The sequence below is a fragment of the Triplophysa rosa genome, linkage group LG3 (assembly GCF_024868665.1).
Source record: "Triplophysa rosa linkage group LG3, Trosa_1v2, whole genome shotgun sequence".
NCBI classification, from domain to species: domain Eukaryota; kingdom Metazoa; phylum Chordata; class Actinopteri; order Cypriniformes; family Nemacheilidae; genus Triplophysa; species Triplophysa rosa.
This window is the reverse complement of record NC_079892.1, coordinates 13,460,820-13,488,442: the sequence shown is the minus strand read 5'-3', so window position 1 is coordinate 13,488,442 and position 27,623 is coordinate 13,460,820. Positions and strand designations below refer to the sequence as shown.

General features: G+C 39.3%; 1 protein-coding gene across 5 annotated transcripts in view; it reads left to right on the top strand.

Annotated features, from left to right (window-relative positions):
• Positions 1-27,623, top strand: part of LOC130551831 (zinc finger protein 469) — a 237,125-nt gene that overhangs the window by 147,472 nt on the left and 62,030 nt on the right. For 2 of the 5 annotated variants that reach the window (XM_057329786.1, XM_057329783.1), the window contains exon 1: positions 15,919-16,032. The exons of 2 other annotated variants lie outside the window; for them this stretch is intronic. The gene's annotated coding sequence lies outside the window, so the exon portion shown is untranslated. Of the gene's footprint in view, positions 1-15,918; positions 16,033-27,623 lie in introns of those variants that run through there. One more of the 5 variants, XM_057329787.1, reaches the window with a different exon arrangement.

The window sequence follows — 27,623 nt, the reverse complement described above, 5'->3', positions numbered from 1 at the left end:
CCTTTTGAGAGCAGCTGGCGCAGATAATATTGGACATCGTCCAGGGATGATGAAACATATCACGGTAATCTACAGCGTCTAGGAGCACAGTATGTCTTACAGCATCGCAAATGCGCACCTCAAAGGTGAGAGGCACTCGCATCCCTGCTGGAATGTCAGGAATCACATATGCTCGCAGGCTGGCGATTAGGTTTCTGGAGCCGGATGTGTGGCTGAAGTTTGATGCTTACTGGACCGTGTTCTGAAAAAAACATTTGTGTGCGTGTTTTAGTTTGACCGGTGAGTCTCTTCTGATAGGGCTGTGGCCAGCAGAGAAAAAATAAGACGAATGCAAAAAAATACAGTTAACTGGAAAAAATAGTGGTTATGATAGGAAAATAAATTGGCCGTTTTAATAAAGGATGGAGAAAACATTTTCCATATTTTTACCGTGCGCATAAAAATTGAGACTTTCTTAAATATGGGTTTACTTGCTAGATTTTTTTTATTTATACTGTATTTTTTATCTTTTTTTTTAAATATTATTAGATACTATGACTATTATTAAATGCATAGTTCACCCAAAAATATATATGATAAATTTATAATAACATAATATGTAATAAAATACAAAAGAAAAATACTGTTATCATTTTTCACCCTCAGGTTTTCTCAGACAGTTTCTGCATATCTCGTGTTAATCTTAAGCATTTACAGAATAGTATCATACCCTTCAAATATCCGTAGAGTCTTTAGTTTGATCACATTTATAAAAGACAGATACAGCTGTACGATTAGTTCCAAAAAACATACAACGCATGTGTGGGGGGGGGGATAGGCGGAATTAAAGCACGTGAGCACCCATTGCCAACAAAACACAGACATATGACTTAATTTCACTTACCGCATGCGGTTCATGTCAGGCATCTTTTAGGACCGCTCCATCTATCAGATGATTGTCCGGATTGTCTATCAAAACTAGATGAATGTAGTTTTGACGCGGAGTTCAGTCATAACACAGTAATGCATTTGACACGAAAGATGAGAGAGACGCAGGCAGTGAAAGTGCTACTTAAAACATTAGAGAACTTGTCATTCTGATCAGACATCAGTCTGTCAGCTTTTTACTCTAACTGCATGTTTATGCAGATATACTTGTTTATTATACATACTGTCTGTTTTTAAAATAATGCACATATGATTTAGCCTACAAGTTAAAGGAGTAGTTCACTTCAAAATAAGCCCCCATTGACTTTACATAGTAATTTTTATTCCTACTATGGAAAGTCAAAAGGGCTTATTTTAAAGTGAACTACTCCTTTAAATAATAGCTGTTTAAGTAACAAGGCTCACTGTATATGGACTTAATCCATTAATTAACGCATTTTCTGCCCATATGTAATACTATATGGTGACGATATAGCTGTAGCTGTAGCGGTAAACACTATACCATTTTTCGAGTGTTAGTGTACATGTTCATTTTACATACCCGACTTTAATTGTGACTTTGTGGTGTAAATTTTTATTTTTTTGTGCGTTTTAATTAAAGAGCAGGTTTAAAGGTTTTTGTAAGTGTCCTAATGTTGTATTAGAGTCCCCAACAACATGTTCAAATGTATCAAAGGTAAAAAAAAGGTGCTATTTTCTTAAAATATGCATTAATATCTATCCATTTCTCAACGATCCCTAAACGATTCCTCCGAAGCTGTTCAAATGTTCCGCGTCTCTAAGCTTCTCCCTACCGCGACGTCCAGTGCGCTCCGATTGGCCAACTGGCCCAATCAGTTGTGATTGGTCTTTCTTCATACACTGCATGTCAGAAACGAAACGCCCATTACCACAGTTCTTATCTCAGGAAGGTTTTTGTAAACAAAGACGCTGTGTGTAAAAATGGCATCAGTATTACCATATCAAGTTTTTATCTTCATAAACTTATCTTCATAAACCATTCAGACTATTGTTTCCTATTGATCTTTTTTCGTCATAGCTGTGGGAGAACAACAACAGCTCTATCCAAAAGTTGATAATTACTTTGATTATACAGAGAGGAGTAACTGAGCAAGTTAGCGAGAGCTTCCAAAGATAATGCACACACCTTTACATGATAAAATTATATAGTGTTGCAGTCCGTTTTTAAAATAATGACAAGCAAACCGTTTTGTTTGAAGGGGATCGTGACCACAGCTAAACTTTGCACACTTGACAAAACCATAATGTGAGACACATTAGCAAAGTGCTACTGTGACTAAACGATAAAGGGATACAGTTTGTATAATACTACGACATGTAGAATGACAACAGTCTACAATAACCGCCACATTATTAGGTAAGAGTTGGATTATTAAAACTGTAACACTGTTATACGTTGTTTACCATGAAACCTACAGCTGTACTACATATACAACACGGATTAGCACAATTACTTTATATTGTAAGCCCTCAATTCAACATGTACACATAACGTATTTATCATACTTACAGGTTGTGGTTCCGCTTGTTGGTATTGACTTATCTTTCAGGGTCAGGCGGCTGGCAAATCCCGCGTTGAACTCGCCAAAATTTGAGAAGCAGTCATCGGTAAAATGACGAGCACATAACACAAGGTTGGAATTGTACTGCAGTGGTATTGTTGGGAAAAAACATTTAGCCACTGATCCTTCACATCGTTATCCTTTGGCAGCGAAAACAAAGTACATTTGCGTTCACAGCACAAAACACAGCGTCCCCTCGACATGTTGTATACGCAACACTACCTGAAGTGCTAGTGGGCAGGTCAGGTGTTCCTGTTTCGCGGGAAGGCGGGCATTGTGCTGATGCATTACACTGTGACGTATCGATGTTACACTCAAAAGATTCGAAAGCCTAACGATTTGTTTGGGCGGTTCGGAGTCGACTCCTTACTTTGGAAGCCAATATCTTAATTTATCATGGACTTTTTGGATTAACAACTTTGCAGATCGTCAAAATTGAAGGAAAGCTACGTTACACACTGCAATGACATTTCTGTTCAGTTCCGTACAATAGACAATTCTGTAAACTCTGTGTACCAAAGAACTGTTTTGCTTATTTGTTTATCATTCTAAAAGCCATTTAAAGAGGTGATGATTTAAAGCTCAAAACAAGTGGCTACCCATGTTCTTTGCGTGTGTGCACGTTTGCACATAATGCTGGTATATATGTGCTGTTGTTGTCCACTGCAGTGGGAAGAGCTTGGCCGGTCCTTCTTGTTTGGGATAATTGTATGTTTCTGTGGTCTGAGGTCTCTTCTCTGTCTCTATGTGGCCAAGGGTATCTATGTGGCGGAATCCACATTTAGGAGCACCGTCTCCTCTGTCCAAATCTTTTCCGCTCTTTCTATTCATATAGACTATAGAAACACTCACTCTTTACCAATATCCACTGTATGGACTAAAGCACTAAATCCACATTGTGCTTCTGTATCAGGGGCGGCGCCAGGACTTTTTTCTTGGGGGTGCTAAGGGGAGGCTTAACAGTTTAGAGGGTGGGCTAATAAAACAATTAAATTAATAAATGCCTTAGCTAGACAACATGCAATTTTGCCGTTTAAATACAGAACAGCTTCTTAAAAATATTGTTTAAGCGCACTAGCCTACACTTCTCCCATGGGTGCACTTAACATTAGTTATAGATATTGTTAATTAATTAAGATTTTGTGACCATTTTAGAACAAGCTTATCCTGTGCTTTTTTGTTGAAAACATTATGCAATGTGTAAAGTAGCCTACGAAACAAACGTGTTTATGAACTAAACAAAAAAATAGGGATGCACCGAAAATGTTCGGCCGAAAATAACAAAAAATGCAAGGCCGAATATGTGAAGTGGCCGAATAAATTTTACCGAACATGACTCGTGATGTATTTCGAGAGAGAGAGAGAGAGAGCGAGAGAGAGAAAGAGAGAGAGAGAGAGAGAGAAACGTGCAGGACAGTGGCCCTCCAAGATCAAAGTTCCCCATCCCTGAGCTAGCCCTTGTGAATCCTTGTGAACGTGAATCCTATTCAACCTTTATACTGTTGAAACTGAAATATGCCACATGCAGCCTTGTGCATTTTAAATAACTGTCATCAAAACTGTAGCCATAGTTTACATCAGAAAATACTAACACCTGTCAGACCCTGTAGTCGTGTGGATTGTGCTACAGACATGCGGTGCAACTGCGCTTTGGGCGACCTGATTTCAAGACCCGGGTCGTGGTCCTTTCACGATCCTGCTGCCCTCTTTCCTCTTCATCACTTCCTGTCTGTCTCCACTGTCCTGTCAAAAATAACAAAGCCAAAAATAAATATAAATACTAACACCTGTTACATTGTACTCGATTGTACTATGTACTATACATTGTATTATGACAAAATGGCTAAACATTCTTTTTGCTGAAATCGAGGAGATAGTGTTACTGGAAAAACAAGCACATATTTGCATATTAGCTTAAGTCCACTTTTGCAAAAATGTAGACTATGTATAGGCCTGTTTAGCAACAGAAGTAGCAATAGATTAATTCACCATTATGTCATTCTGAAACTATGACTGTATATAAAAAAGTAATTTGAGAAATGTCTCAGTGGTTTTGTTACCATAGATTGTATAACAACAGGGGTCCAATATTGTTTGATGATCATCATTCTTCGAAATATCTTTTTTTTGTGTTCTGCCGCATAAATACGTACAGGTTTAGAATGACATAAGGTTTAGTAAATTATGAAAATTGTCATTTATTGGTGAAATATTCCTTTAAATGATAACGATAACAGGACTTTAGGGTGATTTTTATGTGCAAAATGGACTTACTGATATTAATTGTGAATAACAAATACAGTTGATAAGGTCAATCTTTATGGTCCAAACTACAGCTAAAATGGAAGAAATGTAAGTTTATTTATTGACACAACTTGTGATTTCACAACCACGATGAACTCTGCTTAAAGTGGTAAAGGAACTGATGAACGTAATAAACTACTTAAATGACAATGTATTATTTTTACCTTGGCAAAAAAGAAAATGAACCCCACTGTTACACATTCATTTCATTTTTTTCTACAGACAACATTCCAGAAGATACAGTATAGTTCTATAGTTCTCTGCCCCCATAAAGATAAAACTGGCAACTGAATTCTTGGCAGCATTATATCCAGATAACTGTTAGGGCAATAGGCTAGCCCTTTCCCCCACAAACACATCCTTATTGGTTGACGTATTGTAGTAATGCATAACTTGTTGTGTGTTGTATATAAACTATGGGTGTGCAGCCAGACATATTTAAGTGTAAGGGAAGTGAGTTTTCATCAGTGTGTGCATGGCATTGGTTTGGGTCAATCTGAGTGACTTAAAACTTCTCAAGTAGCGTTACAATATTCACTTACTGTAATGAGAAGTGAACGAACAGACCAGAATGACCTGAAAGATACAGAGCATTATATTCCCAGCTAAAACAGTACGTCCTGACAACGTCGCCAGATCGTCTTCATTTGGTCACCGTAACATTACTATGTGACGACATTCTCAGGACGTCTTGGCAACGTTCCATTTCTTAGAATTTTTGCTTACGTTCCAGAAACGTCCTAGCCACGTCCTCAAATAACGTTGTGAATTAATCCCATGGATAACGTTGTAGCGACGTGATGTACTGGTCTTCAGATAACCTGGACACTGGTCATTTTTGCTTACGTTCCAGAAACGTCTGAGCCACGTCCTCAAATAACGTCGTGAATTGATTCCGTTGAGAACGTTGTAGCGACGTGATGTACTCGTCTTCAGATGACCTGGAACACTGGTCATTTGATTAATGAATCTGTTATTGTATGGAAAATTTATGATCATAGTAAAATCTCTTATAATGTCAAGACGAATGCTATTAATCTGACTTCTGACAGCTATTAAACTGGAGTTTAATTCGATACCACAATTACAACTATTTATTTTGTGCGTGCGCATCTGATATGTGCGTCCACGTCTCCAGCACGCACTCACCTTCTTTATTCTGCAAAGAGCCGCGCGCTCTAATCATTTAAACATTAACAGTCATTTCTTTTTACCTCACTGCCTGATTTTACTTTAGCAGTTTGTTAATATTCTTTCTTTACTTTATACCTTACAGATGTGAGAGTAAACACATATTTTAGTGTGACTAAAGAAGCTTTTGATTGTTGTTTCTAAAAACGGATAACCTGCTAAACTTATGTGGTAAGAACATAATGTTAAGCCTAAACATAATGTTTATTCATCTCTGTCAATAAATATCTGCTTTAAATCCTCTATATTGTGTTGAAGTCTTTGATTATTTATGTCATTTACTTCAGTATCTAAATAAAATATCTGATTGTGATGTACAGTACTGTGTTGAGTTTTATTTATCGTTATACTGTGTTTTATACAAATTTGAATAGAGAATTTCTCCAATTATGCATAAAATGTAATCTTTAACGCACAGATTAAATCACAAATTAATTTAATCCTCCATGTGAGGGATGATAATTGTTTAAATTAAATTAAATAAAAAGATTTTAACAACGTGACTGTTTGGTCGTTAGGACGTGCTCATCACCTCCCAGAAACATTTTTTGGTATGTCGCTGCAACGAATATGGTACGGTCCAGGTATGTCTTCAGGAGGTAATCACCATGTCCCAACAACGTCCAATGTTACGTCGTCAGGACGAATATGGGAATCACAAAGTTACGTCGCTGGAACGTTATTATGGTACGTCGTGGCAACGAATATGGTCCGGTCCAGGTACGTTGTCACAACGATACTGTGTTAGCTGGGTTAGAAGTCACACTGGGTTAGAAGTTAAACTGACACTGAATAGATATTTAGCACTGAAACAAGTTTATCTCCATTCTGACGGATTTGCTCCATTCGCTCAAATGGCGTTAACGTTTCAGGATTTAAACGGTATTTAAGTGTGCAGTGGGCCTTAACGTAACTGGAAAAAATGTGGCACATTTACTAAAAAAGGACAGCCCATCAATTTTGTGGAAACATAATACGTGTGAAAATGGCGGTTATTTATTTTTGTGAGGTAAAAAGCTAAAGGAGAAAACAAACTATAGTCACATAATGAGGTTGCTTTGTATAATGTCATTGATGTTTTTTGATGAGTTATAGTCTAGAAAAGCAAAGAAACTGGTTAACTAAAAAGTATCTTACCTCGTTAAAGGAACAATATGGCATTTTTAAGAGGATCTATTGACAGAAATGCAATATAATATACAAAACTATTTCTTCAGAGGTGTATAAAGACCTTACGTAATGAACCGTTATGTTTGTAATACCTTAGAATAAGCTATTTATATCTACATACAGAGCAGGCCTACATACATTGAATTCGCCGCCATGTTTTGTACAGCAGCCCTAAACGGACAAACAACTCTACAACGCGCGTTTTCTATTCCTCTCCGCTGCGGTATTGTGGTGAAACGGATCGTGCTCTGCGGTTCGGAACGCATGTGACCCGCGGATTAAGTGAAAGTTTATTCATCATTGAGTAAAAGAGTAATACGCGCTCTCGCTCGCTCTCCAGTTTCAGCTCCAACGCGCTCTTGCTCTCTCTCTCAAGCATCTGGACGAGTACAATATTAAAGCGGCTCCAGATAAACATGCTCAAAACTTCTCCGTCACACAGCTAATATTACAACAACAACATATCTTGGTATGTTAGTATGTTACTCACATACTGATCCGAATCAAAGCAACTTCCTCAGAGGTGATTTTTAGATGATCTAGAGGTCCGGCTGGCCTAGAACATGGGCGGGTATATGCAACGTTGGGGGCGTACATCCCGACTGTAACGTCACAGTCAGTGTTATGTTGGGATTGGCCTCTTTTTCAGTGGTCTTTTGCATGCACAAGATTTACACAAGAAGGAGGAAACAATAGTGTTTGAGGCTCACGATATGTCATTTCCATGTACAGACCTCTTATTATTCATCAATGCCTAGGTAAATACAGTTTTCTATTCTATGGCACTTTTAATCAAAACGTTGAATATATTCACAATAGGCCCGAACTCCATATACTCTGTTGTAGTTTTACAATTTTGTAACTATAATGTAAACTCAGATAGCACCCGCGCTCCACGTACAAAAACAACACAACATCTGATTTGCCAAGGCGTGCATAACAACCCGCTTTACCTGCTCTTGAGCTGCTCTCTGAGGTAAGATGGACGCTTCTCTTCCAGGTCAAAGCGATTTGTTTTAAGTGATGTTTTACAGAGTTTGCTGCTATCCAAAAGTCACATTTTCTTACACTAAAGTATCAACTCGCCTGATCCACTATCAGCAATCACAGCATCTACCTGATCAGCTCACGCAAGCTCTCCTATAAATAGACAAAGCTGTCTTACCTGCGTTCTCTCTACTGCTTTCTGCATCCCTCCACCACCGCGGCTCCTCTCCTCGGGAGTGCTCCGGGTTCGGTAGAAACACAGCACGCCAAATACGCATACCATTTTCTACTCTTGCTCTATTGATATTGTCTGCATAGGCAAACTCGTGAACTCTTAGTTGCATCTATGAAGCTATATCAAAAGAGCTGATTTATTCAGAATTTTCTGGTTTATTCTGGGTGGCGTGAACTATAATAAATCCTCCACTGCAGAATTTAGCATATGTGATTAATAGAGATCATTTGATAGCTGAAAGGAGACCAGGTCAAGTGATTTATGCTGGAGAACGGGAAAAGGCTTTTCCTCATCATTTCAAGGCTGTGGAATCTTTCCTGAAGAATTGTAATGAACTAATATTATTTGTTGACTTTTTGGCCTCAACCCTAAATCTGGGATCATAGACTAAAGACGGGTTCATCAGACGCACACGCCTGGCCCAAAGTTAACTGGCTAGTGGCTAATAATATAACTATTTATTTAATATTTAATTTATATTCATATTCATGTCTTGTATTAAATTAAATGAAAATACTTAACAGTTATTGACTCTTTGCGGAGGTCTACCAGAAGTTAAGTTTGGGCCACATACAGTAACGCTTGTTTATCTTGTTGCCGCTGAAACCATCCATAGTAATTTCTTACCAACCAACAATACAACAATGACCACAGAAGGTGTTCAAATGGTAAAACAAAAAATTTGAACAAAAATAAAACTATTTGTTACCATTGCCTAATTTTTATGTTGTTACTTTTTTCTACTTACAAAAAAATTACATCATTATTATTATTATTATTATTATTATTAAATGTTAAAAAAAGAAATGTTAATGTATTAATACAAAATATGCAGTATGTGTATTATATAATGTATTATATGTAACACAATGACATAATATTATAATGTTATATTTATTTACATTTTTTGTTGAATGTTGAAAATACACACTATACACCTTTTTTTACGATAAATTATAGAATTACAGATTTCATGGGACAGCAAAATGAATAAATGTTAATCCATTGCAATAAATTATTGAATTATTAATTCAGAAGTAATTCAATGTCGCCTTGGGAAAATCATGTGCCTGATGCATATGCTTCACTAATTCTAACAAATTTCCACTAATTTGAAAATAATCCTGCAGGAATTACTTTCCAAAAGTTTTTTTTAAATCAATCACATCATATACATGATATACATACATATTTATAAGTTGCACAAAAAATGATTACAGAAAGGATTACCGTTGAGGCCAATGCTAAATGTTCGTATGGATACTCGAATGAAACAAATAAACATCTTTTTCGTGTGAAAGAGTTCATAGAAATTCGCATTAATTCCAGTCTTGCCTGGTTTCTGTACAGAAAATTTGTAAATTAGGTGTGAATAGGTTTTAACACAGCACACAACGATCCATGACCGTTTAGAACATGACGACCAGTTGACTTGGATCCAATGAATAACTTAAAGGCAGAGGAGAACAAGTCATATGGGACTGCTTTATCTCCAAGCCAAATGTTCTCTTGGTCCTAAATGGAAGCAGATCGGTCACATGTCTGCGTTCCATTGTTCTCGTTCACGTCTGATGCCGAGACACGCTGAGGTCCAGATGATGGTTTAGCTTTTTTGGTCCTGGTTCCCAAACAAGGCTGTGAGAAGTATAATTCAGTAAGTGGTTATGAATCGCTCGTGCCTAAAATGCCACCTCAGCAGCACGGCAGTGCCAACGCACCTAGATTTCCAACAGCTTCTGCACTTCATTAGCCTATTGTAAGTTTGGTTTCATACTGCAAACAAACCAATGTAGCTGATGACAGCCTACTTCCTTTCTGCTGCTGCCAGAAGGTCAAGACAGATGATATCCATAAATTGCCTGAAATTCAATCCTCACAGCTGCAAAAAACTGTGATTTTTCGAATTGTTTTTCGACCTCTTTGCTTAAATCACTTCCAATATGAGCGGTGAAAGTCAAGCCACATCTAAAACTGGTTTAAACATGAAGGAAAATATTTATTGTGCTTGAAAATAACTTTGAAGGCATGTTGTTTGGCCTTACATAACCACACTGAAAAACGCCACCTGCCTTAAGTGACGCATGCTACGAATGTCATTTGAATGAAGATTCATGTTTGGCGTTCCGCCCTTAACCCCACCAGGCTTGTCGAGACCTTCAATGAAAGTTCAGAGCACGATATGCATCAAGGATAGATATATTAGTCAACTTGTTATACACGTCTCCTCTTTTTGTATTTGAAAAACACCAGCATATGTGTAACATACACACATATAGTTTCTTTAAAAATGAAGTCAACTTCTCTATGGTTATTGTCTTTTTTATCTCTATCCTTGCTTTATCAGAAAACAAGTATACTAGCTACTTGAAGGAATGGTTAAGTATACCACATGCCCACACAATCTACAGAAGTGTACAGTAAAAACTATGTGCTATGAAAGCAGGACCATGAATTACAATTCAAGGCTCATTTATTGCTTGTCTTGACTGGCTTGCTTTCGCCGAGGGCTACGATATTAAGGGGAGCAGGTGTGATTTGAAAATCTGACCCTTGGGAGAACCCTCTTCGGAGCTCTTTTCAACCAATCACTGATCTAATCTTCCACCTGTCAATCAAGCTTACAGTATGGGCCATTCTCAGCGGAATCTGCAGGACTCAAGCGGAATATTCAACATAGTGCTATGACAATATGTCAGATTGGTTGTTTTTATGTGCACGGTTGATGTATTGTTCACGCTTTCACCTGAAGTTGTTGTCCTATATATTATTGATGTGTACAAAGACAGCGTCTGTATAGATGTGCTTATGAGGCGTCATATTTTGCGTTTTTTTGACATTTCATTTTTCTCCAAGGGCCCACATATCATGTTTGTCATAATTTGGACACTTATACAACATTTGCTAAGCAGGAAGATGAGCGTCGATGAGTAAATGTTTGTACGTTATTTTACATTGTGCACGCAGTACGAATGTACATTATTTAATATCAAACTAAATTTATAAACATTAAAATCTAGTCTGTGCGGTTTGAGCATGCCCAGAACTCTACGCCCAACTGTTTGCATCAAAATTTGCTTCATGCCTATGGGTTCTTTGTCTCCAAATGTATTCCAGTCTACAGTAAGTCAAGATAAATGCCCTGTATGTTTAATGTGCACTGATGGAATGTGCAACGCTTTGATGCGCTCTGACATTACCACCTGGCTGAATAAACCCTCCCATCTGCCATCTAATGCACAGCAGACTATACACCGTGTGTGCGCACATGGACAGCACATGTTTATTTGGGAAAGATAGAGAGAGAGTCCAGATAGTTTGCTTTATAAAGGGCGGTGAACAGAATATAAAGGTCCCACCACGCTCTTCAGTTTTGCGCTAGACTCACTGTTTTCCATAGCAAACAATACGGGCCTCTGTCTGTTTTTAATTAGAATCTGTGGCGACGTCGAGCACCAACATACAATAATATGAGAGCAGAACTGTGCTGAAACCCAACAAACGAAGCCACACTTCCAAAGTCAAAGGTTTTAAAAATAAAAGCATCTCGGCTTTGATTACCAACTGCAGCAATCACATTATGAGTTGGTTAAAACTGAAGACGTCACTACCGAAACAAGCAACCCAATCAACAACATTGATGACTCTTAAGTTCACAGCAGTTTCATCTACACATCCACCTGTTTAAGAATAAATTGCACTATAGCAAAATAACAAGTAAACAACAATGATGGACTCAAAGTGTCCTCAACATAACTCTAAAGTCATTCATGAGCACCTCAGTTTTGCAGAAAGGAAGCGCACATTCTGTCCATGATTGCTTTTCATGAACGCAGGACCTGCTTTTGACATCATTGGCCCGTTTTAGTAAACATGGCCCTAGCAAGCTGAATAGATGTCAATCCAAGAGAAACCACTCTAGGGTCAAACCAGGAGTTAATGTGCTTTCATATCCAGAATATTTTTATATCCATCTTTTGTCCCGGACACGTGTTTTTAGGGTCTTTTCCCATGTAATCCCAAACACAATCTCAGAGCCACGTTCTGTTCGAATTTATGGTTTTGCGACTGGCTTGAACACACATGAATCACTGCTACTTTAATTCCAGCAAAAATAATCTAATTTGTGAGTGGAAATGAGTAAAAACGTCAGCGAGAGAACGGAGCGATTACTGAGCCGGTTTCGTAATTGATCCGAATGAGAAATGTATTATGGGCTGCCAAGCAGAATTGCATATAATTGAGTTTTACCAACCTGGCTTTGGATTTGTTAAACAGTTCTTCATTTGTTTTGCTGAAATATGCCATGTTCTTAGCATCTGACGGTATCTCATCTGTTTTAGCACTCCAGAAAGTTCAATAAATATTGGAAGGAATTAAAGACGAAAATGACTCTTAGGAAAAATTTTGCATTCCGCTTGAAAATGGAACAGATCCCGGCTCACTAAACAATGTAGCGCGGAATCACTGTTTTATCTTTTGTAAGCATTTTATATGACCAATGGCATGTTTACCTATGTGGGAATTACATGAGCCTAAAATCACTCATAAAAGTGACCATAAACACTTATTCAACAGCTTTGTACCTTTCAAAACAAAAGTTCACGATGATCAAGAATGATTTTTTGGAGAAACTTCAGTTACTCCAGTTCCATTCCTCTGATCGCCAACCCGGGGTCAGATTCGCGACGGCAGCACATGGCCAAGAGAAAACAGAACTTCGCTGGCAGTCAGTGTTAGGGCACATATGGAGCTTATTGCACCCCAGTTACTGCTGCCATAAGCCCACCATGCATCTCTGCCTTGCTTAACCTGGACAACACGTGAGTGTTCCAGGAATAGGGGCGGCGTAGACGAGCCACCTGTGCATGATAGCCTTGCTTCTCTGGATCTGCTGCCCATGGCATGAGGCCACATTTTTATAGGATAGCAGATGCTTTTGTCCAAAGACATGGACAATCCAGAGGAGGCTGAGCCTACTTAAAATCGTGTAAACAATGTAGCGTGTAACAACTAAAGTGGTTCAAATCACTGCATAACGAATACTCTCATTACAGTTATGATAAAATCTTCATTTCTTTTTGTCCAAAATTTGCTTCAAAAGGCAACAGGAATGAAATACGCCTTCTTCCGTGTAAATAACCAACCACACGAGAGGTAACATTTTCAAGCCGTTTAAATTTCAGTATTACTTTTGTAATGCAACACCAGGCCTGCTTGTGCTTTATGCAACAGGTCATTATTTACACACCCATACCCATTTTTATGGAACGCAAAGGGAGATATTATGTAGAATCACAGACTGAGTCCTTATATATATATATATTTGTATGCCAAAAAGCACTGCAACATTGCTCAAAATTTTGGCCTGTATTCCATAGAATCATATAAGCGAGTGCTTCTTTTCTGAAGCATTATGTCCGGTACAAGAGTGCCAGGAAGGGTCAGTCAGTTTCACCGGTGCTGTTCATGTTTGTACTGTATTGTATTAGTGCCTGAGGTTGGGTTCGCTGGATTAGGTGCACTTTCTGGAACTAATTATTACCCAGACTCTGATTTTACACGCTACCAAAGATTTCTGGACCATGTTTGTCAGTCGTTTTCTGGCACAGTTGGTCAGTGAGTCTCCACTCTCTAATCCCATTGCATCTCCTTGATTCTGCTGAATCCTACTGTCCATCTCCTTCTCCAGATCCTCTCCAGCTAAAATGATGTCATTCCTAAAGCCCAAGAGGAGATTGCCTTTCATAAGAGCTGGTTCACTCTGGCCACTCTTTAACGTTGTACCCTCCAGACCTCTGACACGGCTACGTCCGATAAGATTGTAAAAAATATTTCATGTTCTCCATCAACCTTTTCTCCATCAATCCACTGATATTTTAAGAGACCCTCACACTCGGGCCCTTCTCCAATATGCTTTGGTTATAAATTGAATTCACCTGTTATGATTCCAGTAGAAATCAAAGCTGCAAGAGTTCTCAAGAAACCTGGTTCAGACCTATTAAATGTCAGTAATTACAGATCGATATCTAATCTCGTCCACCTGGTCAAACTCTCTGGAGAAAGACGATGCCACATTTCCACAGTTCAACATTATAGTTTGATTGACACTACGAGTCTTTCCAGTCCACTAAACTGAACTTAGCTTTCATGCAAGATGTCAGTGACATTGTTCTCTAAGAAGGTTCAGGTCCTCTCCTATTTTATTCCCGTTTGTTTCAGCTCTTGGCTTCACTGGAACGTCTCTCTGCAGAATTACAAAGAAATCCACACAAAACGCCCTAACGTTGTCCACCAGGGTTCGGTTTTAGGTCCTTTCCTTTTCATTGCTATTATGCTTACCTTTAGGTGACATTATCAAATAACGGTCCTGCTTGCTGACATCCAAAATTGCCTTGGCCAATTTTAAATTTGGCTAAGGTCTTTGCTAAATATCACCAGGCTTGTTCTCAATTGGTATATTGTAATAGAGAGTCATCCCAGAGGCCCACTATTCACCCTCTTGACTTACAGTCTAACTCAGTCTTAATAAAGATGATGTAATGCTGATTGCTCATGAAACTCTTGAAAGAGAAGATGAACAACAGAGATACAGAGTGAATGATTTTGTTCTGTGACGTGATAATGGGGAGCTGTCATCAGTTTTCGTGAAAAGAACAGGAAAAAAGCGAAGAAGGTTTCAGCAAATTCTCGTCACGAGAAGTCATCACCTGCTTTAATAAGAGCCGTACAGGTGTGTTTCCCTTTTACAGCTGCAGCGAGAGAGAAAAGGTGAGGACGGGAGTGGAGAGTGAAGACTTGATGCAGATGATCTTAGAGGGAAAAAGCTGTTTCAGAGATCTGATAGGTAGTGTAAGAACCAGATGCTTTGTGGATTTAGAATGGAAAAAATCATTACAGGGATAGTTCACCCAAAATGAAACTTCCGTCATCATTTACTCACCCTCATGTCGTTTCAAACCTGTATGACTGACTTTCTTCTGTCGAATGCAAAAGGTGATGCAGATTGTTAATGCTACTCTTGTCTAAACATTGAAAGTGAATGGCGACCGGGGCTGTCCCCAGATCCAAAAAGTAAAAAGCAACAAAAAATCTCTTTTCATCAATTCTATTTTCAGAAGTGTTCTGAAGCCATTGAATAGGCAACAAGGTTCTCTGTGAATTAAAATACTTAAAATGTACTTTCACGATATTGTTTGACTTCTGTTAACTTGAAATGTAGCGAAATCTAAGTGATATTTTTAAGGCTTTATATCCAATTGTCACCATTTACTCTCATTGTAAATCACAGGTTTGGTATAACATGAACAGTGAGTTTGACAGATTTTTAATTTTGGGGGCGAACTTTCCCTTTAATAGAAGTTTCAGGAGAGGATGGAAAGTTTACAAAAAAGTTGAAACGCTCCAGTTTTGTCAAGCTTGGGAGAGTTTTACCAGCTTCACTTATCTTTCTGGGTTGGGCTAAGTTCTCTCTCTCACTAGTTGTCCTCCTCTCTCTCGCCCTCTCCTTGCATTCGAGTGTAATAAGAGCCATGCCTTGACTTGTGGATGAGAGCCGCGAGTTAGTAAGAGTTCGAGGAGCGCGTGAGGGACGCGCGCACACACTGAACTGCTGGGAGTTTCAGCGCTGCTCGCAAGGTGAGGGTCCGATCTATCCACTTGATGCTTCTGTGCATGAATTAACGCACATGTGCTTTTCTGCTTTATCAGAACACATACACAGCTGACAGTTGGTTAAACTTTGTAATGACGTTTTCCACGTGGTTTTGAGAAACAGCAATGCTAGAGAGTACCATGAACAACAAGTGTGACCTGTCAATTGGAAATTTGAGCGCATAAGTTGAGTTTGCATGCAGATATATGCAAATAGATTTATATATGACTTAATGATAATATGAGATAGAAATGTGTGAAATTAAGAATTGTAATAGTTGTATTGCAATAGATTTATCTTATTTGTAATACAGACATGGCAAGTGACAAAATCAGTTGTGATGAGAGTTATGCATGAACAACCACTAACTTTTTCATTTCGCTTTTATGCTCATGATAAACCATCTACACTAGCTTTTGATTTTTTGCAGCATTGAAACAGGTGGTTGAGGTCGCAGGTTTTTTTTTTTGCACAGCTCTAATGTGCAGTACACACTCCGAATAAATGTAGAAAGGCAAAATGATTCACGGCTATTAAGACTTCATATATTCAGCATCTATATCATGATGCTGGCCCGCTCCCATAACTTCCACAACTCGTTACAGTACGCGCACCTCGGCGCTGCGGCCGTAAACCACCCGGGATCCAGAATCCCTGTACATGACTCAGAGCCAACCTTTTTTCTGTAGATTTACAGTCCCTCGGCCGCTCATAAAGAAAGCCTCCCAGGTAAGTCATGCTGGGAGGTCACTGGCAGGGGTCGGGTCAAGCCAGGTAATGGAATCTCAGATATTCATCTTCCTTGCTCTCCCCTGGGCATTTTCCAGGGATGCGTGCTCGGTCCTGTCACTGACGGTTCATTGAGGTGTCTGGTGTGCGTTTGCACGTGGAAAGTAAACGGCTGGCAGTGGCAGATTTAATAGACGCGCAGTTGTGTTATTTTCCCTGCAGATGGCAGGGAAGTTTTGGGAAGGCTACTGTTTACTGGCTACCGGCCGGGTTTCACGCAGGAGGTTTTTTGTGTGTATTTCCAGGCGTCTGTGTTAATTCATGTTCTGCGTGGAGTTATTGGAATATTCATGATTTAATATGGGTGGTTTTATAACTTCCTGCATGTGACACGCAGTCTTGGAACATTTCGCCTCTATTTATCATAGTTACTGTTATTGCGATATTTTTTCGCGAATGATTTTGTCTTATTTGTTGGTTTTTAAATTGGATGGTGCATGTTGAAAATCTTCTTCCTGGATGTCATGCATTAGTTTTGTGGCTGTAGGAGCAGTACAGTAGTGTGTAATTACACATCATAATTGCATGAATAGAAGTAGTTAATCGCTGAATTTTAATATGAGTAATAAATTTCCAACAGCAGGATCACTCATTCTCAAATCTAAAACAGCACATGCGTCTGTTGAAACTTAGTCACCCTGACATGTTGACTGTTTTGAGCACATCTATTCTTTAGATGTAGTTCTGAGGTTGATTTACAGAAACCGCATACAAGTTTATGAGAAAACGAATAATGCCCATCAAAATGTCGGCAAATAACATATCTGGTTGATGATTGTTTTTTTTTTTAATTAGTTACCTACATATTTATTCATTTACAACACACATTTGTACTAATACTACCTCCCGTGCAAGTTTGTTTCATCATATGTGGTTATGAAGTGATAGTTCACCCAAAAACGACACTGCTGTCATCATTTACTCACCCTCTTGTCATTTCAAACCTGTATGACTTTCTTTCTTCCGCAGGAGACAAAAGAAGATATTCTGAAGAAAGTTTGTAACCGCAGAGCACTGGCCCCCATTCACTTCTATTGAGTGCACACAAAACCAATGCAAGTGAACGGGTGCCAGTTAACAACATTCTTCAAAATATCTTCTTTTGTGTTCTGCCTACGAACGAAATTCATACAGGTTTGAAATGACAAGAGGATGAGTAAATAATGACAGAATTGTTATTTTTGGGTGAACTATCACTTGTCACAATTGCACTGCCATGCACTGTTTTTGGAACATGCACTCATTCTGTATATTGAAAGACAGTCCTGGTGTTGATCATATATAAACATTTATATTAACAGATTCTCTGAGCCATGTTAAGTGACCAGAAATGGCCAAATAAAGGACAACAATAGACCTTACAAAAGAGATCCATATGGAGAAGTGTCTGATTTCCTACAGCGGTATTTAACAGGAAAAATGTGTGTCTGATCAGACGCAGACGTTCATAACAGATCAAGGGAAGGTCGAGGAGAAGACTGTTTGTAGTGGTGCCACACAGGGTGGGGTCGAGGTGGTTTGAATGCTGATTGGATCGCTGCGACAGTACATGACAAGAGTGTTTAGAGGTGAGATTTTAGGAAAATGCACAAGGGAGGGAAAACAGACTCTGCATACAGAATGGAGAACAGAGAGTCGCGCTTGAGACTGTGGCCACCAGATGGCCCTTTAAATGTAACATATGGAGTCAAGCTCGTGTCCAAACAGTCCTGTTTTCTTATGTGACCTCTGAACCCCCCCACCACAACCTCTCTCTGTCAGCTGTCCAGGCCCGTGCCAATATTTTCACTGTATAGTTCTTAAATTAACGCCTCTGGACTGAACTCATCACATGACCTACCCTTAGCTTGTCTGCTTCCCATTTAAAAGCTCTCTCTCTCTCTCTCTCTCTCTCTCTCTCTCTCTCTCTCTCTCTCTCTCTCTCTCTCTCTCTCTAAAAGTTATTTATAAGGTTAAGCATCTACACTTAACATTTTGCATAGATGTATGGAGGAAAAGACCCAATTCAGTATATGCAAATATTACAATGACATCATCAGTGTCAAACATTCTTTTAAAGTCAACGGGAAATTATCAACTTTAAGAAATAATGAACGATTTAGTCAATGTTTATTCACCCTAATGATGCTTGAAATCCGTAAATCTTTGAACAAAAAAATATGTTTTTGCAAAATGTTGAAGCTGATCTTTTGCATAAAATCAAAATGGTGTTTCAAACTGTGGAACTCCAAAAGGACAAAAAAGGACTCAAAAGCCTACAGGTAAATTTTCATGTCAAATAAATGACAAGCTTTGCAGAAACATTTAGTGAACACAAAGCTCAGATAATCCGCTGGAAGGTTAGGTACCAGTGAAATAAATGAGCTGTGTGACATGCTAATACTGTTTTCCAGCTCTATTCTGGCCTCCAAAAGTGAACTCATCCAACTACCACCTCATTTGGCTTGCCTTGTGTTTTCTATTTAGATGTATCTAATCTTTCCTTTCGCAGGATAACAGACTACTGAACTCTTACTGCTGTAAAAAAGCCAAGTACTCTGTTCTCGCGTGTTATTTATGGAGAATCGGGGCAATACGTAATAATAAATTAGCATTGCCCAATAAATTTAAGTCGGCCCTCAGGACATAGGATTCTTGTGTGCTCTGAAACAAAAACTTTTTTTAGATAAATGTTAGCTGGGTGGGTTTGGTCAAAAGTTGATGTGCTGTGGTTATAAAGATAGTGACCTCATATGAGACTCGTGAACCTCTAGACCAGAGCTGCCAATTATTTGTTTCCTATTTTTCCTCTGTCACGAGCACAGCTATTACAAAGTAATGGATTGCTCTGAATTTAGCGATTTCACAAAAATGAGAAACAGTTGTTATCAGGGCCACAAATTCACAGTCATGGTGCATCAACAACCAAATTTCACGAAACCTCAAATCAATTATTACCCACATATGACCTCAGCCTTTAGTCTGTCTAAAGCCTTTAAGGGTAACCAGGCTCTGCTTTTAATATATGCTAGTATTATAGTGTATTAGCAAAGCTTGTAGGCTTTTTAACGGTCCAGTGTGTAATTTCTGGGGGGATATTTTGACAGAAATGCAATATCATATAATTTACATAACTATGTCTTCAGAGGTGCATAAAGACCTTACACAATGAAGCGTTATGTTTTTATTACCTTAGAATGAGCTATTTCTGTGTACATACACCGTGAGTTCCCCTACATGAAATTCACCTTCTTGTTTCTTCAGTAGCCCTAAACAAACATCCTGCGAAACAGAGCGTGTTTCGTAAATACATCATCTCTTTCGGCAAAGAAGCGAAAGCGTGACAGTATGTTTGTCCTGTGAGAGCTGTGAGAGTGCTTTGAAAGGAAGGGGGAGGGGTGGAGTGAGCCGTTGGTTTCAATTCACAACCTCACCGCTAGATGCCGCTAAAATCTCCACATTGGTCCTTTAATATGGTAAATGTGTCATTTTATATTCTGCTTTTCTTTAAACTACAAGTTAAGACTATAAGTGCTCCTTTAAGTGGTTCATATTTCTGGAGTTGTATAGACTACATGCAGACTTCATATCCGTTTTTAAGGTCACCAGTAAACACGAGCACTCTTTCTTTGTATCATTGCTCAGAAGCAAATGTTACTCTCTGAAAAAAGATTCAAAACCTTTGATACAAACACATTTACTGCTAATCCACAATCAGATTTAACAAAAAAACTGCCAGTCTTCAAACTGTCTGCTAGACAGGATTACAATATAGAGTTGTTTATGATGGTTGTCAGTTTTGCCAGCATCATCATCCCCATGACTATACTCTTTGCTGCATGTACTCTTGGGCAGTAGTTCACTTTAAAGTCCACATCAGGTTTGACAAAAGTGTGCATCAAGCCCTCATAGAAGCCACAAAGGAGGTGCATGTGAGCACCCTTCTGAAACCCAAAATGTCAAATGGAACACCGTACCGTCTTGTGGGCTTTATTGCACGAGTGAGGGAAGGCTGCATGCCTAAAAGCTCATGTTGCATGTGCCTTTTGAGACACGGCCCGAGATGTCTGTGTTATTGCTATCTGAGCTTTTGTAAGTTGTTGTGTTGTGTGAACGTAGTCAACTATCTTGGTAAATCTATACAATGATTTTGTGGGCGTCATTCATTGAATATGTGCCGAACGGATTTTTGTTAAATGTTTCTGAAACTATTCCCATTCAATTAAATCAAGAATTTACAAACAATCTACACATAAAGCAGCTTTATTCATGTTTCAGCTCCATTCCTGTTCATCCAGGTTCATTCCATTGAGTTTTAACCTAATGTTGTTGTCATGTGTACGTTTGCCTGGAGATATCCATTTACAGACATGTGTGAATGTTTGCGTGTAGATCCGTTTAGCCACGTCTGTATGATTTCGGAAGTTTCCGCTCCAGGTGAAGCGTGATAAACATAAAGATCATGTCTGGTTCATCTATACATTCAGACGGTCGGTCTTTACCAGAGAAGAGGATGTGGGGGGGCCTTGTGATTGCTACGGTTGTTGTCTGCCGCAGGCGCTTGACTTTACAACTATTATGTTCAAGCATCAAGCACCATCCGGCCAACCTCCTGTATCAATTGTATGTTTATTATGATAGTAATAAAATTATATGAGCCCCGCCTTGCTCCAAAGGAGAACGAGAGGAGAAAGAAAGGCGGAAGCGGAGAAGTTCTAGTAGATTGCCTCCAGACGGCATCCTCACCCAAATTAACGCCCCCCTGCTGAGATCATAAGACAGACCAGCCACGGTTAACATAAGCGTACACTCTCTTGGCCTAAACACAGCTGTGTGCGAGCGTTCGTTTGTGTATTTGGGAGATTAGATTGAGAAATTGCAGGCTTCTCCGAGAAACAATGAAGGTCTGGTGCAATTTTCTTTGCGTCAAACTTTTATACGGTCCAAAAACCTTAAGTTCATACAATATTCTGGAGTCAAGCTGATGTTTATGTAGCGTATCGGTGGCGTGTTGTTGATTACCACAGACCATAATTTTGATTTGTCCCTCGGTGTGTATAAATGATCTGGAAACGTGTTTACAATAAATACACTTATAATGGAAGCTTAGGGGGAAGGCGGTCTAAAAGGATGAAAACAGAAACATAAGGAAAGTATTGTTAAGCGCTTACGTGATTCTTAAGTAAAATTATTTGGTGATGTCAGAAATGTCCTTTTAAAGTGGGACTACTTTTCTAAGCGGAGGAACATCAAGTCAGGGAGTCATTCAAGACCCTTAAACCCAAGTATGTGCAGTTGTAATTGTTATTTCATTTTGAAGCCAGAATGATGAATGACTCACTTCTATGAACTTTAATCTGAACACTTAAACTTGCTTTCTTCCATAACATTGAGACGATCGGCCAAACAGGTGTAAGTCGGATCACATGCTCAAACTATCAGGCTTAACAAATGCACTTTTAGCCTTTCGCAATGATCAAGGTCCAGTTTTCCCAATTCTTACCCTCAACGATTCATATAGAAAATGCAAAACAGATTGCAGGTCTGTCAAACGCACACATTTGAGGATGGAAAATGAGATGTCATGCTTTGGCATGTGTTGGTCCTGAGCTAGCTCCGCTGCGGTGACCGTAAATGTCGTCATTGCTTCTGTGGTGTATCCAGTGGAGATCTCCCCATATCACCCCTGGGTGAGTCCCTGTGGCAGCACGCCCAGTATCTCCCTCTCTCTCTTACACACACACGGAACTATAGACATCACATATTCCAGACAGTAACTGTAGAATTCAGAAAGAGTTTAAAATGCCGCAAATGCACTCGACTGCATCATGTGTTAGGATGTATGCCCGCTTATAATGCTCTTTTCAATCATCTGATGCCACGATCAATAGAAAATGTAAACAAACAGTTCTCCTAAATGCTCTCAGCTGGTGGTAATAGTTTGCGCTACGAAGAACAATGATTCAATATCAGTCTAGTGCAACCGTAGAATAAAATGCAGGTTTCGCACTGAAATACCGCGCGAGCGAGCTTTGAACTGTGGAATTATGGGGAGGAAAATGAAATGTGCTTTATGTAAAACCGTGCACATGAATTAGAGAATGTTTGTGTTTGTCTGAGCTCTGCACACATTGGATTTGAAAGCATCTAAATTTGTCAAAACGCTGACAGGTTGACATGTACAACATATTCCATTTGGTATTTGTACTTCACTGTACTTTGATTGACAATTTTTCCCGGCTGAGCACTGTGGCCATGGAGAATGGGTAATGTAAATTTTTCCAGCCTGTACCAGTCTTGTTTCCATTTTGGTCTGGCCTGAGTGACCTCCTGTAATTCCGCAATGCAGATGGTGACTGGCAACTTGAAATAAAACAACCCCAGGAAGATCATGTTCTGTTGTGTCTGTCTTCATCCTCAGTGTTTTCAAAATTCTCTAGGTGTGAGTAAATGTGTATACGTGTCGAGTTTATATGTGTACGTGTCCATGTATTTACTTTTTAAGTAGAAACGAAAGGAGATTTTTATCTTTTCTCAAGAACATGGTGCTTTCCCTTACAAACTTTAGCCTTGAGCCACAATGATGCTTATGGCTGCGATTGGTTGTCGGGGCATTGCTAATGTGTTTTGAATTTGTTATAGTGAATTGCGACAGGGTGCTGCTGTATACTGGGTGATTCTTATTTCAAATTTTTTTCTCAGCCCATTGGCAGATATTTGTCTTGTTTTAAGCATAAACTTACTTAAAGGGATAGTTCACCCAAAAATGAAAACTGTCATGAGACACAAAACCACTGAGACAGTTCTCAAAATATCTTCTTTTGTGTTCTCTTTTGTGTCATATACAGGTTTTGAATGATGTGAGAGTGATTACTTGAATACTTCGAATACTTTTGAATACTTTTTATTTTTGGGTGAACTATCCCTTTAATTTAGATTTTTTTTTCAGAAACGTAATTTCAATGACCCTATAAAACCTCTTCTATGTAAACTCAGTTGAACTTGGTTATTTCAGAAGTAAGCCCCACTTCCAAAAATATTCAAAAATCATTCCAAAATATGCACAAATCTACTACTGTGCAAAGACTGCCAAAAGTTACCTTTATAAAAGAACTGTAAATGTGTCTCTCCACTTATGTATGTGCGTGTGTACACATACAGTACGTGCCTGAGTCCGCACGTCTCAGCCTGCAGATCACCGCGTCTAATGGGAAAAGAATGGCACTAAATTGAAATCAGAAGGCGCTTTGGATGCGTTCGGGTGGGTTTGTCCGTCTACAGCACTTAGATGCACTAAAAAGATAACAGATATGAAACTGAAAAGCACTGAAGCCTGCACAACCCGATCTGCACAACCGCAAATGGCTCGTCTCACTTTGTGCCATTAAACAGCTGTCAAACGCAGTTAAGGCCAATCACACAGGCGATGGGAAGGAAGGAAGCTTTTCAGACGCCGACGATCAAATTTCCCAACGTTCTGCCGATCTGAGATCAGCTCTGACATTTGTTTGAAAGGTCTGCGATCTTAGTTGCAGCCAGAGGAAACTGACACAGGATCAGTGTGAAATCTTCACTTCTGGGAGGTGTTGAGAGGTTGACTGAAAGGTCACACGGTGTGTGGCGTGGCTGGATGTGCCACGAGAGAGCCAGAGGTGACAGGGATTGTTTAAAAGGTTCACCGAGGGTAACGCCGATGGAAGGCGATGTTTAATAGACAAAAAGGAAAGCTGAGTGACGAGTTTGCTGGATCAAGCGTCTCTGTGTGTGTTAATACTGTAGTTGAGTGACATGTTTTTGTTGGGGGAGGTTAAGAGCGGTCACCCAGAATCAGACTGTGTGAGATGGAGAGAATGAGAAGAAGATCACAATGCCCTCATCTGTTTGCCACATGCAAACCCCTGTTGAAGCTCTATAAATCTCAGATGCACTCAACAATGCAAGGTCACATTCCGCCGGTCGAAATGTGCAGAGGATACAGCACACAAGTGTGCTTTACAATTTTGAAAACCGTAAGAAAGAAAATCACAAATGAAATTTCAATTCTCAATTCTTTCTTTTAGATGTGAGGGAGATTAAATGGAGAGTGTTTTTTTCTTCTTTTTATCGCTTCAAGAGGAGTCTTAAATAGTCTCCTTTTGTTCAGATTTGCAGAGATACCAAAGTCTCCAAAAATACCATATTTTATATAAATTTGACCTCTTCAGAAACTCAATTCCACAATTTCCTTAGAACGATCTATAATATACTTATTTGCCAAGTACAAGCTAGAAAGTAAATTCACTTGCTTTACTTTTCGTTTCCATATGCTTTACTCAAGAAATAAGAACCACAACTAGACTGATGCTGAAGCTTAGGGGGCTCTTCAAAGTCCAAGCAACACAAGGTTACTGTTTTTGGCTTTATCAAAACTGTCTGGCTCTTAAACTTTGGCATAATTGAATTTGGCATTTCATTGAATTTCAATAGAACGCGTCCCGTGAACTTATCCCCTATGAAGCACCAATAAATACTCGGTTTTCTGAGGAATGGTGCCACTTTACAATAAGGTTGTATTTGTTAACGTTAGTTAAAGGGCACGTATTTTGCAAAATTCACTTTTATAATGTGTTAAAACATTAATACGTGTCCACAGTGTCTGTAAACAAGCAGTCTAAACAGTTAAAAATGTGCTCACTCCTTTTTTAACAATTTGCGTAATTCAAAAACCCTGCTGGTAAAAGCAAAGATTTGAATTCTGCCGTTAATGTCGTCACTCAATGGCAAAGCCCGCCCAGCAGTGGTGACGATCTGCCCTATTTGCTTAGACAGTCCCATGTGGGAAGTACAACAGTCGCCATTGTTAGATCGTCACTGGAGCTACACAATGTCTGCACCACGGAGGCACTACAGTTGTTCTGTATTAGGATGTACTGACCAGCATAACTGTCTCCATAGACTCCCGCAAGCTGAGTTACAGAGAACAGCATGGTTCAATTTCATTTATGAAGGCAATGTCCCGCTGAGAATCGGTAAAGTATTTCACGTTTCCGCCGGACTGCTTCACGAATGAGGGCCAGTACAACGCTGGACTTTCAACAAGGTTGCTACTGAAACCGCGAGCAATACTAACACTTCGTGCCCAGTCCTCATATCCAGCAGAAGCAGTAACATTAAGTATCACACCTCATATTGTTGCTGATTTTTTGACACTGCCCTCACATGCTGTCGGGCTTATCGTAAACAATAGGTAAAGTAAGTGTGACAGTACACGATAGAACAACGTTGAAAGCGTAGTATAACTGTAGTAACGCTAAACTATACCTGCTCGACCTCCATGCAGCATTAATTCTCTGGCTCTGTAGTCATTTTACTGCAATTCCCACACGAGCACCTGCACAGCGATTTATACATTATCATGACGGACCATGCTAATGCTTATCGATCACTTGAAGAACGTTCATTTCACAATAACTGCAAAATTACAACTAACCATTCGGAAACGTCCTGTTCAATTCTTAAGGTTGTCACTTCTTGTGTCTTTCCATCAGTGTCAGACTCCGGTTCGTACATATAGGGCTGAACACCACTAACAATTACTGACATTTTGATGTTTTGTTTTGGCCGGTATGCATCGGCTCTCACATAAATCCTTGGTGTTTCGAGTCTGACATCATCACGCAACAGTGTTTTATTGGTGATTTTAACAATCATAGGTAGTTTAGATGGTTAGAGTAAGGTTAGGGTAAAGGTTTCGTAAGTCTTGAAACACCAAGAAAGTAGTGAAAACCAACAAGCCACGCCCACGGATCTGACTCGAAACACCATGGATTTAGTGAGAGCCTCAGCACGAGTTCCTGAAACTCTACTATGACATCAGCCCCAGCCCTTATAACATTTCTTTCTCTTAATTTGTTGGAGTTGCATCTTCCATGAAAACGGGCCACCTTGTGTATCCCATAATCCCCTGCTGCTCTGTACACACACTGTACACAGTTGAAGCAGCCCACCAATCAGTCACCTCTTCCCCCGCCCGGGGTCAAAGAGGTCAACACCTCACCCTCCTGGGGCAGCGTGCAGATGATTTGGGTTTTCCTGTATTGCGTTGACGGCTGCTGGAGATCCTCCCGCGAACACTTGTGTTTTGACAATGCCGTAATAATGCCAGCTGTTTTATTTCTCTATCTCACTCTCGGTGATTGGAAGCCTCTGTTGACAGCTCAGATGTTCGTGGCGGTGCCGACACTCTCCCTGCTGCCACATGTTTACACACATATCCAGCCATAATGACAGCGTGCCTGCAGATTCCTCCGAGCATGTGCGCACATATACGGCCGCACATCTCCTGTCTGCTGCCGTGCGGGCTACAAATCACAGCTTTCCTTTGTTCCACAGTGGTTTTCAATTACTTTTTATAATGTAGATCCTTATCTTGAAAATAAAATGAAGATTGTTAGCTGTTATCAGTATCTTCAGACCGATCTGTGTTGGTGATGATTATCAGTTTATAGAAGCAGATACACTGGCCGACTTCCATATCTGTTAAGAAACCTCTCTTCTTTCAAAGGTAACAATAGAGTAACCTAAACATCCTTAAATAAAAAAATGACCATTTAATATTATATAGACCATATATAGAATATATCTTGAGGTAAGGTTGTATTTTTTCTGTTTAGTAAAAAAAGAAAACAAGTCGTTTGCTTCTCAAGTGCATAAATCTGAAGTCCATCTTTGGAAATCATCCTATTGCATCTGATTAGGACCCAGTGTGGGTGCATAAATTGAATCCAACAAAAAATACTGGATTCATTGCAGAAGTTTGTGAAAAGAC